Genomic DNA, 12,561 nt, shown 5'->3' on the forward strand with positions numbered 1-12,561 from the left:
CGCAGTACACCCGCAGCACACCCGCAGGACAGCACACCCGCAGGACAGCACACCCGCAGGACAGCACACCGGCAGCACACCCGCAGGACAGCACACCCGCAGGACAGCACACCCGCAGGACAGCACACCCGCAGCACACCCGCAGCACACCCGCAGGTCAGCACACCCGCAGCACACCCGCAGCACACCCGCAGGACAGCACACCCGCAGCACACCCGCAGGACAGCACACCCGCAGCACACCCGCAGCACACCCGCAGGACAGCACACCCGCAGCACACCCGCAGGACAGCACACCCGCAGCACACCCGCAGCACACCCGCAGGACAGCACACCCGCAGCACCCCCGCCCCGCCGGGGCCCCCGCGCGGGCCGCCCCCCCGCAGCAGGTGCGCGCCCCACGGGGGGCGGGGCACCACCCGCCCTCGCGCATGCGCGGCGCCGCCGCTGCGGCCGCCACCGCCCGGGCTGCGCCTGCGCCCTCCCCTTTCCCCTCGGGCAAGATGGCGGCGGGGAGAGCGGTGCGGGGCCGGGAGTGAGCGGGGCTGCTGAGATCCCGGCTGGCGCGGGGAGGGCCCCGGCGCCGCGGCTGAGGCGCCCCTGAGGGCGGCGGCTGCCGGGCAGGGGCCCGGCCCGCGTGCCAGCTGGTGAGGAGGGCAGGGCTGCCCCGGAGCCCGCCGTCAGGATGAGGCGCTGGGGGGACGGGGCAGGGACCGGCCCTCGCCGGTGAGGAGCGGGCGGCTGTCCCCGTGTGCGCACCCACCGGCTGCCCCGTCACACCGCCCCGTCCGGGCGGCGCAGCCCTTGGCTCCGCGGGTCCGTGCGGGCGGCGGCAGCGGCCGGAGGCGTCGGAGAAGTCGCGGCGGCTCTGCCGGGCGGGAGGAGGAAGGCAGGCAGGTGAGTGAGTGAGTGGGTGCCAGGCGGCCCGGAGCGCTTCACCGGGCCCTTCGCCGCCGCTTCCTCGGGCAGCCCGCGAGTAGCCGTGAGCAGGCGTCCTTCTGGCCGGTGTGCTCCTCTTCCTCGGGGCGCCCGCGGCCCTGGCACCGGGGCCGCCGCGCTGGGACAGGGCTGAGTCCCGCAGGTGCTTCCTCCCCCGGCGGAAGCAGCCTGTTCTGGTGGCTGTTACTCAAAGCCAGTAGTGGCGCTTTTAAATCTCATTTATTTGTTTATTTATTTATTCCAATTTGACTTCATTTAGTGGTTTTGTTCATCCAAGTCTGCCAGGAAGTATTCACACACCCAGTAGGTGAAATATCACTGGGATATGAAGATAAAAAGGCAACCTAGGTGCTAAGAAGAGCTCAGCTACTGTCTTCTATGAGAAAAAAAAAAAAAATTTAAATCTCTTGACCTGCAAAAAACTTTTCTTTGATTGTTAGATGAGTCTTTAACATCAATCCTCAGAATTCACAGGGCTCATTTCTTCAGTTAAGTGTTCTCTATGACCTCTTGTGATGAGGGATGGATCTGTGCAGTTGTCTGTGACTGCAGCCTCAGTTTCTGAAATCATGCTAGTCTCAGAGGCCATTCATAGGTTCTGAAGTGATTGAATATAAAGCAATTCTGTTTTCATTAAATGTTAGCTTTCTTAAGAAACTGCAGAGTAATGTGTACTAAACTGTATAACTGATTTGTGTCATTGACCAGCCCCTCTTCATAATAACTAAACAATATGATGGTAGTGGTCTGTAGAACTAGGAAGAATAGCCTTCTGGTAAAGGTGTCATAAAAGCTTTTTCTGGAAAATAAAATAAGGTTCTACAGAAACTGCTTTCATGTACTTGCTTCTATGAACTACTGATTGAAAAGGGGAGCTTTTTCTGTATACTAGCGAAGAACCACAGAGTTGAAAGCTTTGCTTCAGGAATATTGCTAACATTTTGGTAAGTTAAGGCTGCAGCAAGAGTTAAGGAAGGTTAGGTCACTAGTTGAACTGCAGAGAAACGAAACCTTTTTCCTGTTCAGGTATTGCAACCTTATATTTTTAAACTGTGTTTGCAAAAAATTGTGTGCCAGATGGATTCATCCAATCCTAAGAACTTAAGAAACATTAGTCTTGAAGTGAATGTGAGGAGATCATTGTTATGGCTTCAGCTGCAACTTCCTTGATGTGTTTTTTTTCCTTTACTTATGGTGAAAGCTATTTATAGAACAGTTCAGCACAGTGAGAAACCTTACAAATACTTGCTCTCCTTGGATGCTTTTTGTTGAAAAAAAAAATATGGTAAAAGGTATTTATTCCTAGTGGTATAAAGGAAAAGAAAACCACCAACAAACCAAAACCAAAATGAAACTGTGGAAATACAAATGGTGACCTAGTAGATGAAATATTTTTTTATTTACACATAATGCAATAGGAAACACTATTGAACGTAAGAACATACCTTACTATGTGTCTTATTTCCGTGCAGTGAAGTCCATGCTCTAGTATGCCAAGTTTTAATACCTTAGCATCTGTTCAACAAAATGTACATCAAGTAATTAACTTCTCAACTCAGTTTCTGTAGAATGTACAATGGCTATTATCAACAGTGTGCTGTGCTGTTGTATGCAGAGGGTTTCCAATACTGTTTTGGTCTGTATTAACCCTAAACTGGTAACTGTTGGCCCCATCAAATTCCTGCATTTTGTATTTACTGTGTGTATTTTGTGTTTACTTGTGTATGCTTTCAAAAATATATATATTTGTGTGTGTCTATACTCTGCATATAGATTTCTAGATTATTTCTACAATCTTCTTATATCTATCTATTCTCTTGAGTAAGAGAGTTACAGCCTTTTATGATTGTATTTAAAGCTAAATAGCACAGTTAACACTAGAACTTCCTTAATCCTGTAATGATCAAGAAAGAAAATTTTTATTTGTCTAACTTTATTTTAGCTAGACTCTGAAAATTCTTTCTTTGAGTAACAGCAGAATGTTTTTGGTTGTGTTATTTTAGTTAACTTGTGAAGTCTTTGTTGTATGTTTAAAAATGCAGCATGGAGCTACTAAATGAATTTATATCGATTGTGCTGGGAAGTGGAATCCAGTACCTGTAACTGATCTTCAGATGGATCTTTTAGTTGCTTGCTGTTCAAGTTCATATTATTTTCATCACTCACTGCCAGTATTAGTAAAGCAAAAAACACTTCTACTGTGTAGTCTTAGATTTGACTCCTCCAGGTTCACATACCAGACTTCTAATGTTTTAATATTTAATTCCCCACACTTGGGATTTTGGTCCTAAAACCCTTGAATTATGACTACAAGTGTGACTTTGTTAAAACGGTGTTAAATTAACCTGTTACAGTGATTTCAATGGCAAGTCATGCTGTGCTGTTGTAGAACTTGAGTTTTTGGGTTATTGCCATTCAGGTCTCATTGGAAGTTTGCATCTATTAAGGCTGGATGATAAAGCTACTAGGCAGCAAGCATATGCACAGAATGCACCTGCTCAGTTCTAGGCTCCCCAGTTAAAGAGGGACAAGGATTTACTTGAGAGAGTCCAACGGAGGGCTACGAGGATGATTAAGGGACTGGAACACCTGTCTTATGAGGAAAGGCTAAGCAAGAGACCTGGGGCTTTTCAGTCTAGAGAGAAGAGTGAGGGGGGATCTAATTAATGTATATACATATCTGAAGGGTGGGTCTGAAGAAGGAAAGGCCAGTGCTTTTTCAGTTGTGCTCTGTGGTAGGACAAGGGGCAATGGATGTGAACTAGAACACAGGAAGTTCCATCTCAACCTGAGGAAAAACTTCGCTGTGAGGGTAAAGAGGGAGCACTGGAACAGACTGCCCAGACAGTTTGTGGAGTCTCCTTCTCTGGAGACTTTCCAGACCCATCTGGTTGCGTTTCTATGTGACCTGCACTAGGTGGTCCTGCTCTGGCAGTGGGGTTGGACTAGATGATCTCCAGAGGTCCCTTCTAACCCCTAACACTCTGTGATTCTGTGAAAATATCAGAGGTCTATATTCGGCAGGGATGGTATGTTTCAGAGGAGGTTATGGGAGAGGTAGCTAGGTGGCAAAAAGGGTTAAAAAGAGTAATGCTTGTTTGTTACCTCCAAGCACTATTGTAACAGTACCTCTTGTACCACTAGCTAGTCATGGTCACAAGGCTAGTATATGCTAATTTGCGTTGACTTCCAAAGATCAGTTAGGTTGTGTGTGTTTGTGTCTTTATTAGAGCATGATTGTGTTAATGTTAGTCATCGCTGGTGGAAATAAGATCTTGAAAAAACTGATTAATTCTGAGATCAGAGTGAGTCAATTTTGCTATTACTTTGATGTGGATTTTCAGGATGTGAGAAATAAAATTCAGTGGACAGCAATATATTTGAATTAGTAAATGCAGTTGCATTAGAGTACAAGTAGTTTGATTTCTCTGTGGAAATGGTAAATTAAAATGTTGAAGTTTGAGGTTCAGTATAATTTTGAGGTATCTTTCATAAGTGAAGTGTTACTCTTCATGCATACGTTTTAACCACCATTTGATAGAATATTAATTTCTAATTGAAGAAGAGACCTAACTCACATAGACTTTATAGTTCAAAATAAAAGTAATTTAGGCTTGTGTGAAATAGTATAATGGTGCCTCTCAATGCTGTATTTTATTTAATATACAAACTTTTTATTCTTGCCCTATAATAGAACTCTGGTGACACAGGCATCACTTAAGTCTTAGCTTTTAGTACATAGATTTAATTATTTGGGTGAAAATTGTGTATTTTTTTCTGGAAATCAAATATCAATTAAAAACCTTCTTTATGCAATTAATGATATGAGTGTTGGTTGTTTTAAATAGACTCTGGAAGGTGCTGAGTTTCACAAAACCAAATTTGACTGTTAGTAGATTGGCCTTTTTGTAGTAACTGATATGTGGAAGGAACTGAAAAGAAACTAGGACTTCTCATTGTTGTGTAACAAGTGTGCAAAGAAATCATGAAAGCGTAAATTGTGTGAGTTGGCTCTCCTTTTATTAATGGAAAAGGATTTTCAGAATCACATGAGCTTTTTTTTTTCTCTCTGAAACCCCTGCTATGGAGATCCCACTGCTGCTGTTCTTCCATTTAAAGGGCTCCAGCCAGGAATCTTTTTAGAACTAAGCAATGATTTTTCTTATATAATAGTGTAAAAAATTTCAGTTTAACACACAAATTTTATACAGACACTTAGTTATATTACTCAAACATGCCTACTTTGTCTCATCGTTCTTCACTTTAAGCTGATTGAGTCATATATTGAGCATTATTACTTGGTTGTGCTTTGCTGCTCTTTCTCAGAGTAAGAATTCCACATTTTTTACATAGTACAGATTGAAATTCAGTTAATAAATGAGAACCATTTCCCTCCATCCCCCTCTGGCTTGTTTTGTTACAGGCTCTACTGGAGTTTGCAGTACGTTTGCAGACTCCCTGATTAGAGAGTAGGGTGATTCTGGCTAATAAAGTCATTTGAATGCCTAAGTGTGTCAGGATAGAATTTACAGCTGTCACTGTATATGTTGAAGTCGATTCCTGCTCCTTATTTTGATTTGTCTCCTGATGTGTGATGTGTTTGGTTATTCCTTTTTTAATTGTTGTTTTGGGGGTGGAGGAGGTTGTTGTGCAGGGGTGTTTTTCTTAACTGATTTTTGGGAGTAGGTAAAGTAAGTATTAGTGTGGCTTAGATGGAGGCTCTGGTTATATAAAAAAGAAATTAAGTTAAAATGTGGTGGAAATTTAAAGTAGTATAATATTAATAAGGATCAGGACAAGCTATTTTTTTTTCCATAGATCATGTGCTATTTTTAATGTACAAACTAATTGTATGCTAAAATACATTCTAGAAGGTTCTCCTATGTATTAATGTACCTTTCTTTGGGTATGTTTGAGAGCATATGATGGACATCTTGGGAAATAAGTTTGCCATGTTGATACCTACTTCCTGGCATTGGAATGTTACGTTTCAGAGATTAGACTCTTTCCGTTCCTTATGTTTTAAAAAGTGTTATTTCAGATATGGTAGCAGCCTCATTCTGGAATATAGTAACTCTAGGGATTAAGCTTTTCATGGGGCTGTAGTATAAAAATTTGAACAGATATGTTGTACAAAAAGCGGTTATGCTACATGATATCCTAATAGGTGCTTTAATGTTCAAGGCTTCATCTGTGTGATATAACAGCAGTTTTTATTTTTATGTGAATGAAAATGCATACATTGAAACATTCAATTATCATTGATAATTCAAGCATTTAAAATGTTTCTGTATTAAAAAAAAATACTGGCGTAAAAAATGCCTAGTTTATCTGATTTATTTTAGTAATGCAATCCATTTCTTGCTGACTGAAGCCAGCTGAAAAGAGGATGTTAGCAAGTGCAGCAGTTGTGGGGTTTTTTAATGGCAGCAGTATTAATTGTCACTTTAGTCACTAACAGTTAGCTCCATCCTTTGGAATAGGCTAAGATGCATTAAACTATGAAACAAGACAATCCTTTTGGAAATGGAGCAAAATGGTTTAATCCAACAATTTCATAATCTAGGTTGTATTTTGTGTACAGTATCTGAAAAAAACGTTGAGTTCCTCAGTTCTTCCTCTTGGAGGCAGGTCATAGAAGGGCTCTTGTTACAGATTTAAATTTCGTTGTCTTGCAGAGAACTTCCCCTTTGCCTCAAGTTGCTGACATTTTAGTGTAATACTGCTGTCAGTTTGTCTTGGTCTGTGCTACTCAGATTAAATATATTTTGTTTTCAAAATACCATGCTAATATCAGATGCATTTTTAAAAAATAATATATGTTTTCTCATGGTGAAGCCTTTTGGTACTTGTATTCATCTTGGTGATTGGTCACTTTGGTCTTTACTATTCAGTAAAAATTAAATGCAGTTTAGTGAAACTCTGGAACTCTGGAAGCTTGTTCCTAAAACCAGCAATTTAGCATGCCTTAATTTGTGAACTTTTTCATGCAATTAGATGCCGATTTCTAGTTCCCAAGTGTTTGAAACAGTGTCAGAAGTCTGCTTAGTGCTTTTTAAGGGCCTAAGGGAGTGACCTTCACACAACTCTTGTCTACTTAGTGGAAAATACTTTTTGTATAGCTGATTCAGTGCCTGTCTTGAAATTCTAGTATAATGTTGCAGCCTGCTTAGTTCAGTGAAAATGCAATCCATTTTATAATTTTTCTGTTTAGTAAAAGCTTCAGATACGTAGGTAGGCAGGCACTTCATTTTCATGACAAAGAGAAAGCAGAAGTCCAGATGGAGACTGGTGACAAGTGGTATCCCTCTGAGGTCTGTATTGGGATGAGTGCTGTTCAATATCCTTATTAATGACATGGACAGTGCAGATGTCACTAAGCTGGATGGTGTGTTTGGCACACGGGAGGGATGGAATGCCATCCAGAGGGACTGGGCAAGCCTGAGAAGTGGGCCAGTGTAAAACTTACGAGGTTCGGCAAGGCCAAGTGCAAGGTCCTGCTCCTGGATTGGGCAATCTCTGGTATCAATAGAGGCTGGGGATGAAGGGATTGAGAGCAGCCTTGAGGAGAAGGACTTGGGGGTGCTGGTGCATGAAAAGCTCAACATGAGCTGGCAATGTGCACTTGCAGCCCAGAAGGCCAACCACATCCTGGGCTGCATCAAAAGAAGCATGGCCAACAGGTCAGGGGAGGTGTTTCTCCCCCTCTACTTTGCTCTCATGAGACCCCACCTAAAGATCTGTGTCCCCAAAAAAGGAAGGACATGGAGCTGTTGGAGTTAGTATACAGGAGAGCCATGAAAATGGTCACAGGGCTGGAGCACCTCTTCTATGAAGACAGGCTGAGAGAGTTGGGGCTGTTCAGCCTGGACAAGAGAAGGCTATGGAGACCTTACAGCAGCTTTTCTACCCTTAAAGGGTGCCTGTAAGAAAGTGGAGACAAACTTTTTAGCAGTGCCTGTAGCAATAGAAAAAGGGGTAATGGTTTTAAAGTAAAAAAGGATATAGTTAAACTAGATGTAAGGAAGAAGGGTTTTATAATGAGGATGGTGAACTGCTGGAACAGGTTGCCCAGAGACAGGTTAGAAACCCTGTCCCTGGAAAACTTTGAAGATCAGGTTGGACAGGGCACTGAGCAACCTGATCTAATTGAAGTTGTCCCCTGTTTATTGCATGGGGTTTTGAAGGAGGAGGTCTTAAAAGGTCCCTTGCAACTCAGATTATTTATAATTCAGAAATAAAAGTTTGTATTTTATCAGTCCTGTTGTAGTGTCCTTCCAGTGTCACTTCCTTGTGTTGAGGAGTTCTTCAAATAGTAAATTTCCATTTATGATGTGCAAAGCTAGTAGGTTATAAAGGGCTGCATAGCTGTGCTTCTTTTACTGCAGGAGAAAGAACACAAGGCTGAAGTTGTTTTGAAGACAGAGCTGTGTTTGGTTGGTTGGTTGGTTTTGTGTTTGTTTTTTTTTTGTGAGTTTTGTTTTATTGCTTGGGTTTTTTTAGAATTCAAGTGTATTCTTTGGTTCAGGGAAAAAGAAAGATTTAGATACTTGAATTAGGCATTCCACGAAGGAAACACTGTTGAGCAAACTTGCTGTCTGTCAGCAAGCGCTCTACACCACTCTAGACCAAAAATATGCTGATTATGTTAGAATTTACTTACTTAGTTAGTTTAGGCATCAAAAGCTTCCTGGTCAGCAGTTTTGGAGTAAAAGCTTCAGTACTGGTAAACTTGACACTGTATTTGTCACCTATCAAAGGCACTGTCAGCTGGCAACACTGAGATACGTGAGATTCCAGGTTAGCAGAATCTAATATATGACCGTATTCCTTCCACATTGTTGCCTTTTAATACAAAGCTAAACCATTTATTTCATAACACAGTGTAACAAAAATTTCCATTGTAAATGTTACATTGTAATGTAACAAAAAGTCTACAGACTTTGTCAATACCAGGATCAAGCACTAGTCTGAATACTTCCCAATTTCCTTACACATCTATTTCTTTACTCGTTACCCGCCTTATTCCTCCCCCCTATTTCAGCAGAATGACACTACTGGAATTTTGTTCCCTGGTATTCAAATTGTTCAACTACAAGCCTTTCATTGTATAGGACTCTAATTTTAGCCCAGTCTACTGGAATGGTGACTCAAACTTCCGTAAAATTCTGTTTCCACAGGAGCAGACAAAAAACCCACAAGGTTCCTGCCATTTGCCCTTGCATTTTTCTACATTTTGGCTTTTCTTGTTATTTCAGAGGAAACCCCACAGCTTGGAAATGCAAACTGGAAAATGGCATTAGCTAATATGTTTTTTCTTCTTTGGTTCCAAACATAGCTTAGTTTTTCACGTGTATGACTTTTTAAAATTCTGTGTAGACTCAGGGTAGAAACGTCAACATACAATAATGGTACTTAATTCACAAGTGTAAGTCTCTAAATACAGTTCAGAATGAACTCCAGAAAAGTTTAGGCTTGGAACTCGACTTGGAACCAATGAAACAATTAAAATTTGATCAGATATTTTCATTTTCTTTCACCTGGATGTCATTATAATTGCATCCAGCCTACCAGAAAGCACAGAGTATGCCTGACTACCAGCTTATAAGCAAATGTGGTTATTAAATTTGTCTATAAAATATCCTTTCTAGTTTAATGTGTGTATACTGTAAATCTGGGTCCTTGCATTCAGTTAGACTTATGCCACTGCTGTGTTAATGCATGCCAGTGCAATCAAGTAGCCAGAATATTATGAGGCTACTCATTAGTTAATATAAGGCTAATGGGATGTTTGAATTGGCAAGGAATTAGGTCTCTGACAAAAGGTTTAGATGCCAGTCCAAGTGATGGCTTGCTAATTAAATGTCTAAATGTCTTTGTTAAGACCTTGAGAACTAGACTTGATTCATAAAGCTTTTTCCAAAAAATGTTTCAAGTGCTGGAAGCTGGAAAGAATGAATTCAATGGAGAAAAAGAGCTTGTCTTCCTCTAAAACCAGTGGATTTGTATATTGCTTTATTTGCATGAAAAAGTAGTTGTCTGTACATTACTGTCTTTATACTGTTCCAAATCTTTCTCTTAGTTTTACTTGTGACCAAGATGTCCAGATCTTTTATTTTTTTGACAAGTGAAGTAGTGGCTGGAATGATGTAAACTTGCTGAAGAATTTATGTGACAGTCTAGTAGGCATGCCAGAAGACCTGAAATTGATTATAATGACAAAACCTGGGTGTAATTCACTGTTTATAAGTCTCAGGTGTTTTAGAATATTTTATCTTGTTTAGAGAATAGTGGGAAAATTTCTGCCTTCAACATTCCAGGGTTACCATGGCTAAATGTGACATTTCGTCTTCTCCAGTATGTTAATTATTTTAATTAAAGTCAACTGCTCTGAATATAGATAATGTAGGAGTGTATGGTTACTTGTTCAACCAGGGTTATTGCTCAAAAATTTTGTGCCTTGTGATTTAAAAGTGATGGGGTTCTTTACAAAGCCAAGTAATTTTTCATCTGAGCAGTTTGCCACCTAACTTGCTGTTTGAAGGAGAATTGTCTATTTTATTCAATTAATGTTCTTTTAAGTTTATTGCACCATTTGTAAACATGCTGGCCAGGTGTCTGGGGGGGTTGTGTTGCCTGGGAACACAAGTCCCTGTGCAAGAGTGCTGCCTGTCCCATAGCAGCTCATCTCTGAATGCACAGAAATCCCATAGAGAAGTTCTACATCAGTCCTTAGAAAAGAGCTGGAGAATTTTCTTAACCCTCATAAGCAGTCATCTAAATGTCAGTAGTGTGATACTTGATTATAATTGGTGCAACACATTGAGTGTGCACATATTGCAAAGAATTAAATTCCTGCAGGATCAAATGAATTGTGAACTTTCATGCACTTGAAGCCCAGAGTGGATTCCAGCACTGTTCAGTATGATCTTAACATTAGAAGCTGCAGAACACTAAAACTCTGTATTTCTTAAAGTAGTATCTTGTCTCACCTTGTGGGCTCAGTACCTACTGAACTTTTGTGATTTGATTAACCACACTGGTGTTAGGCAATTGAATTCCAGTTAATCCAGTTGATGGATCTCTTTAAATTTGGAACAAACTTGGAAATACCTTCATTATACAGTAATGAAAAACAACCTACTTTTAGAAAAAACAGCTAAGTTGTACTTTTTAATCCATACAACGTGAATTTTCCTTAACAAACCAAAAATGAAATGTGGATTTTTTTTGAGATATTTAAAGAGAGGTATATATGTCCTTAGACTCTTTGTCAACACTTTGTCTTGTAGAGGACAGTTTTTCTAGGTAGATTTGTTATGGTTGTCATGTTATAGCTAAGACCTTCTGAGGCTCAGGTCTCAGTTTAAGTGTTTAAAAGATTATAATTATGGTGAGAGAACTCTCAGCCACAACATAGCAAGATCTTGTCACAGCCTTTCTTAAGAAACTTAAATATAGCTGGAACCTCTTTTCCTTAACAGAATTGGAGAATATTGATGATTAACATACATTTTTGTGAAAGGTTTTTTGCTATCAGGATTCCATAAAAATTGACCTCCTTTTCAATATCCTGGGGAAAAAAAAAGTTGACGACCTTAAGCTACATAGATTTTTAGCTGGTTTATTACTACTAAAATGTCAGAATGCTTACAAGAAATCAAGTCTTGCATTATGAACATCTGTTTCAAACCAAACAAAGGGAAGACTGAAATGAAGATTGTGAAGAAAAAGGTAAATACTCCACTGAGGTAATAGAACTTCCATTTGTCAGAATGGTGTGGAATTCTTTGAGGCCTCTGGGTTCACTGTAAAGCTTATATAACCATGTAGCATCCGTTTTGACCTCTGTAGGCCACATGTCAAGAAAATGAATCTTACTATCCACTTACATGTTCAGTCATCCATTTGTCATGTACAAGTGTGAATACTGCAACTTCTTATGGCTGATGCTAAATATTAAGGAGCAGCAATACAGGACTTTGTCTTGTACCTCAGACCACTGCAAGTATTGTGGGTGTGTGCTCAGCTTCTTCTACTGGGTCTGACCCTTAATCAGTCTCTGAGCAGTTGATGGATGTGCAGCCATGGGTAAAAAGGTACGTCAGAGCTAAGACCTGTGCAACAGCTAAGGACAAAGTATTCTAAAACCAAGTATTTCCATTACAATAGACACCTCTAGTTGGAGACCAGGCATATCCCTAGCCTGGCACTCTCTGAGAAACACTATAAACCATCTAATTCTTGATCTTTCTCTAAACATTTAGTATGTTTCTACTCTACAGCCCAAGTGAGGAAAAGAGGATAAATCTATGAATGAACAAAGTCCTCTGGGAAGAGCTTTTCCTCTGAAAAATTTTCCCCAGACAATCCCTGAAATACACCAGGCAAGGGTTTTTGTGTGGAAGATGCTCAGCACTATGGATGTTCAGCGTTCAATATTGTTAACAGATTACTGAAATAGAATTAAAGATGGATTGGAAGGTGCAATTACAGGTTTCCAAAAGTGCTGAATAAGCTTTGCATTTGCTGGAGGTTTGGAATGAGTGGGTAGACACAATCATGAATCAGTGGAGTAAACTAAACTACACTTGAAAGTTAACTGTTTAGTTTTTCTGGTCGA

At 40.7% G+C, this 12,561-nt stretch overlaps 1 protein-coding gene across 1 annotated transcript in view; it reads left to right on the plus strand.

Moving 5' to 3' along the window:
- The first annotated feature begins 511 nt into the window (after window positions 1-511).
- APC (APC regulator of WNT signaling pathway) overlaps window positions 512-12,561 on the plus strand; it is a 97,907-nt gene continuing 85,857 nt past the window's right edge. The window contains exon 1 of the mRNA XM_051641904.1: window positions 512-896. The gene's annotated coding sequence lies outside the window, so the exon portion shown is untranslated. The remainder of the gene's footprint in view (window positions 897-12,561) is intronic.

Source organism: Apus apus, chromosome Z, assembly GCF_020740795.1.
Source record: "Apus apus isolate bApuApu2 chromosome Z, bApuApu2.pri.cur, whole genome shotgun sequence".
NCBI classification, from domain to species: Eukaryota; Metazoa; Chordata; class Aves; order Apodiformes; family Apodidae; genus Apus; species Apus apus.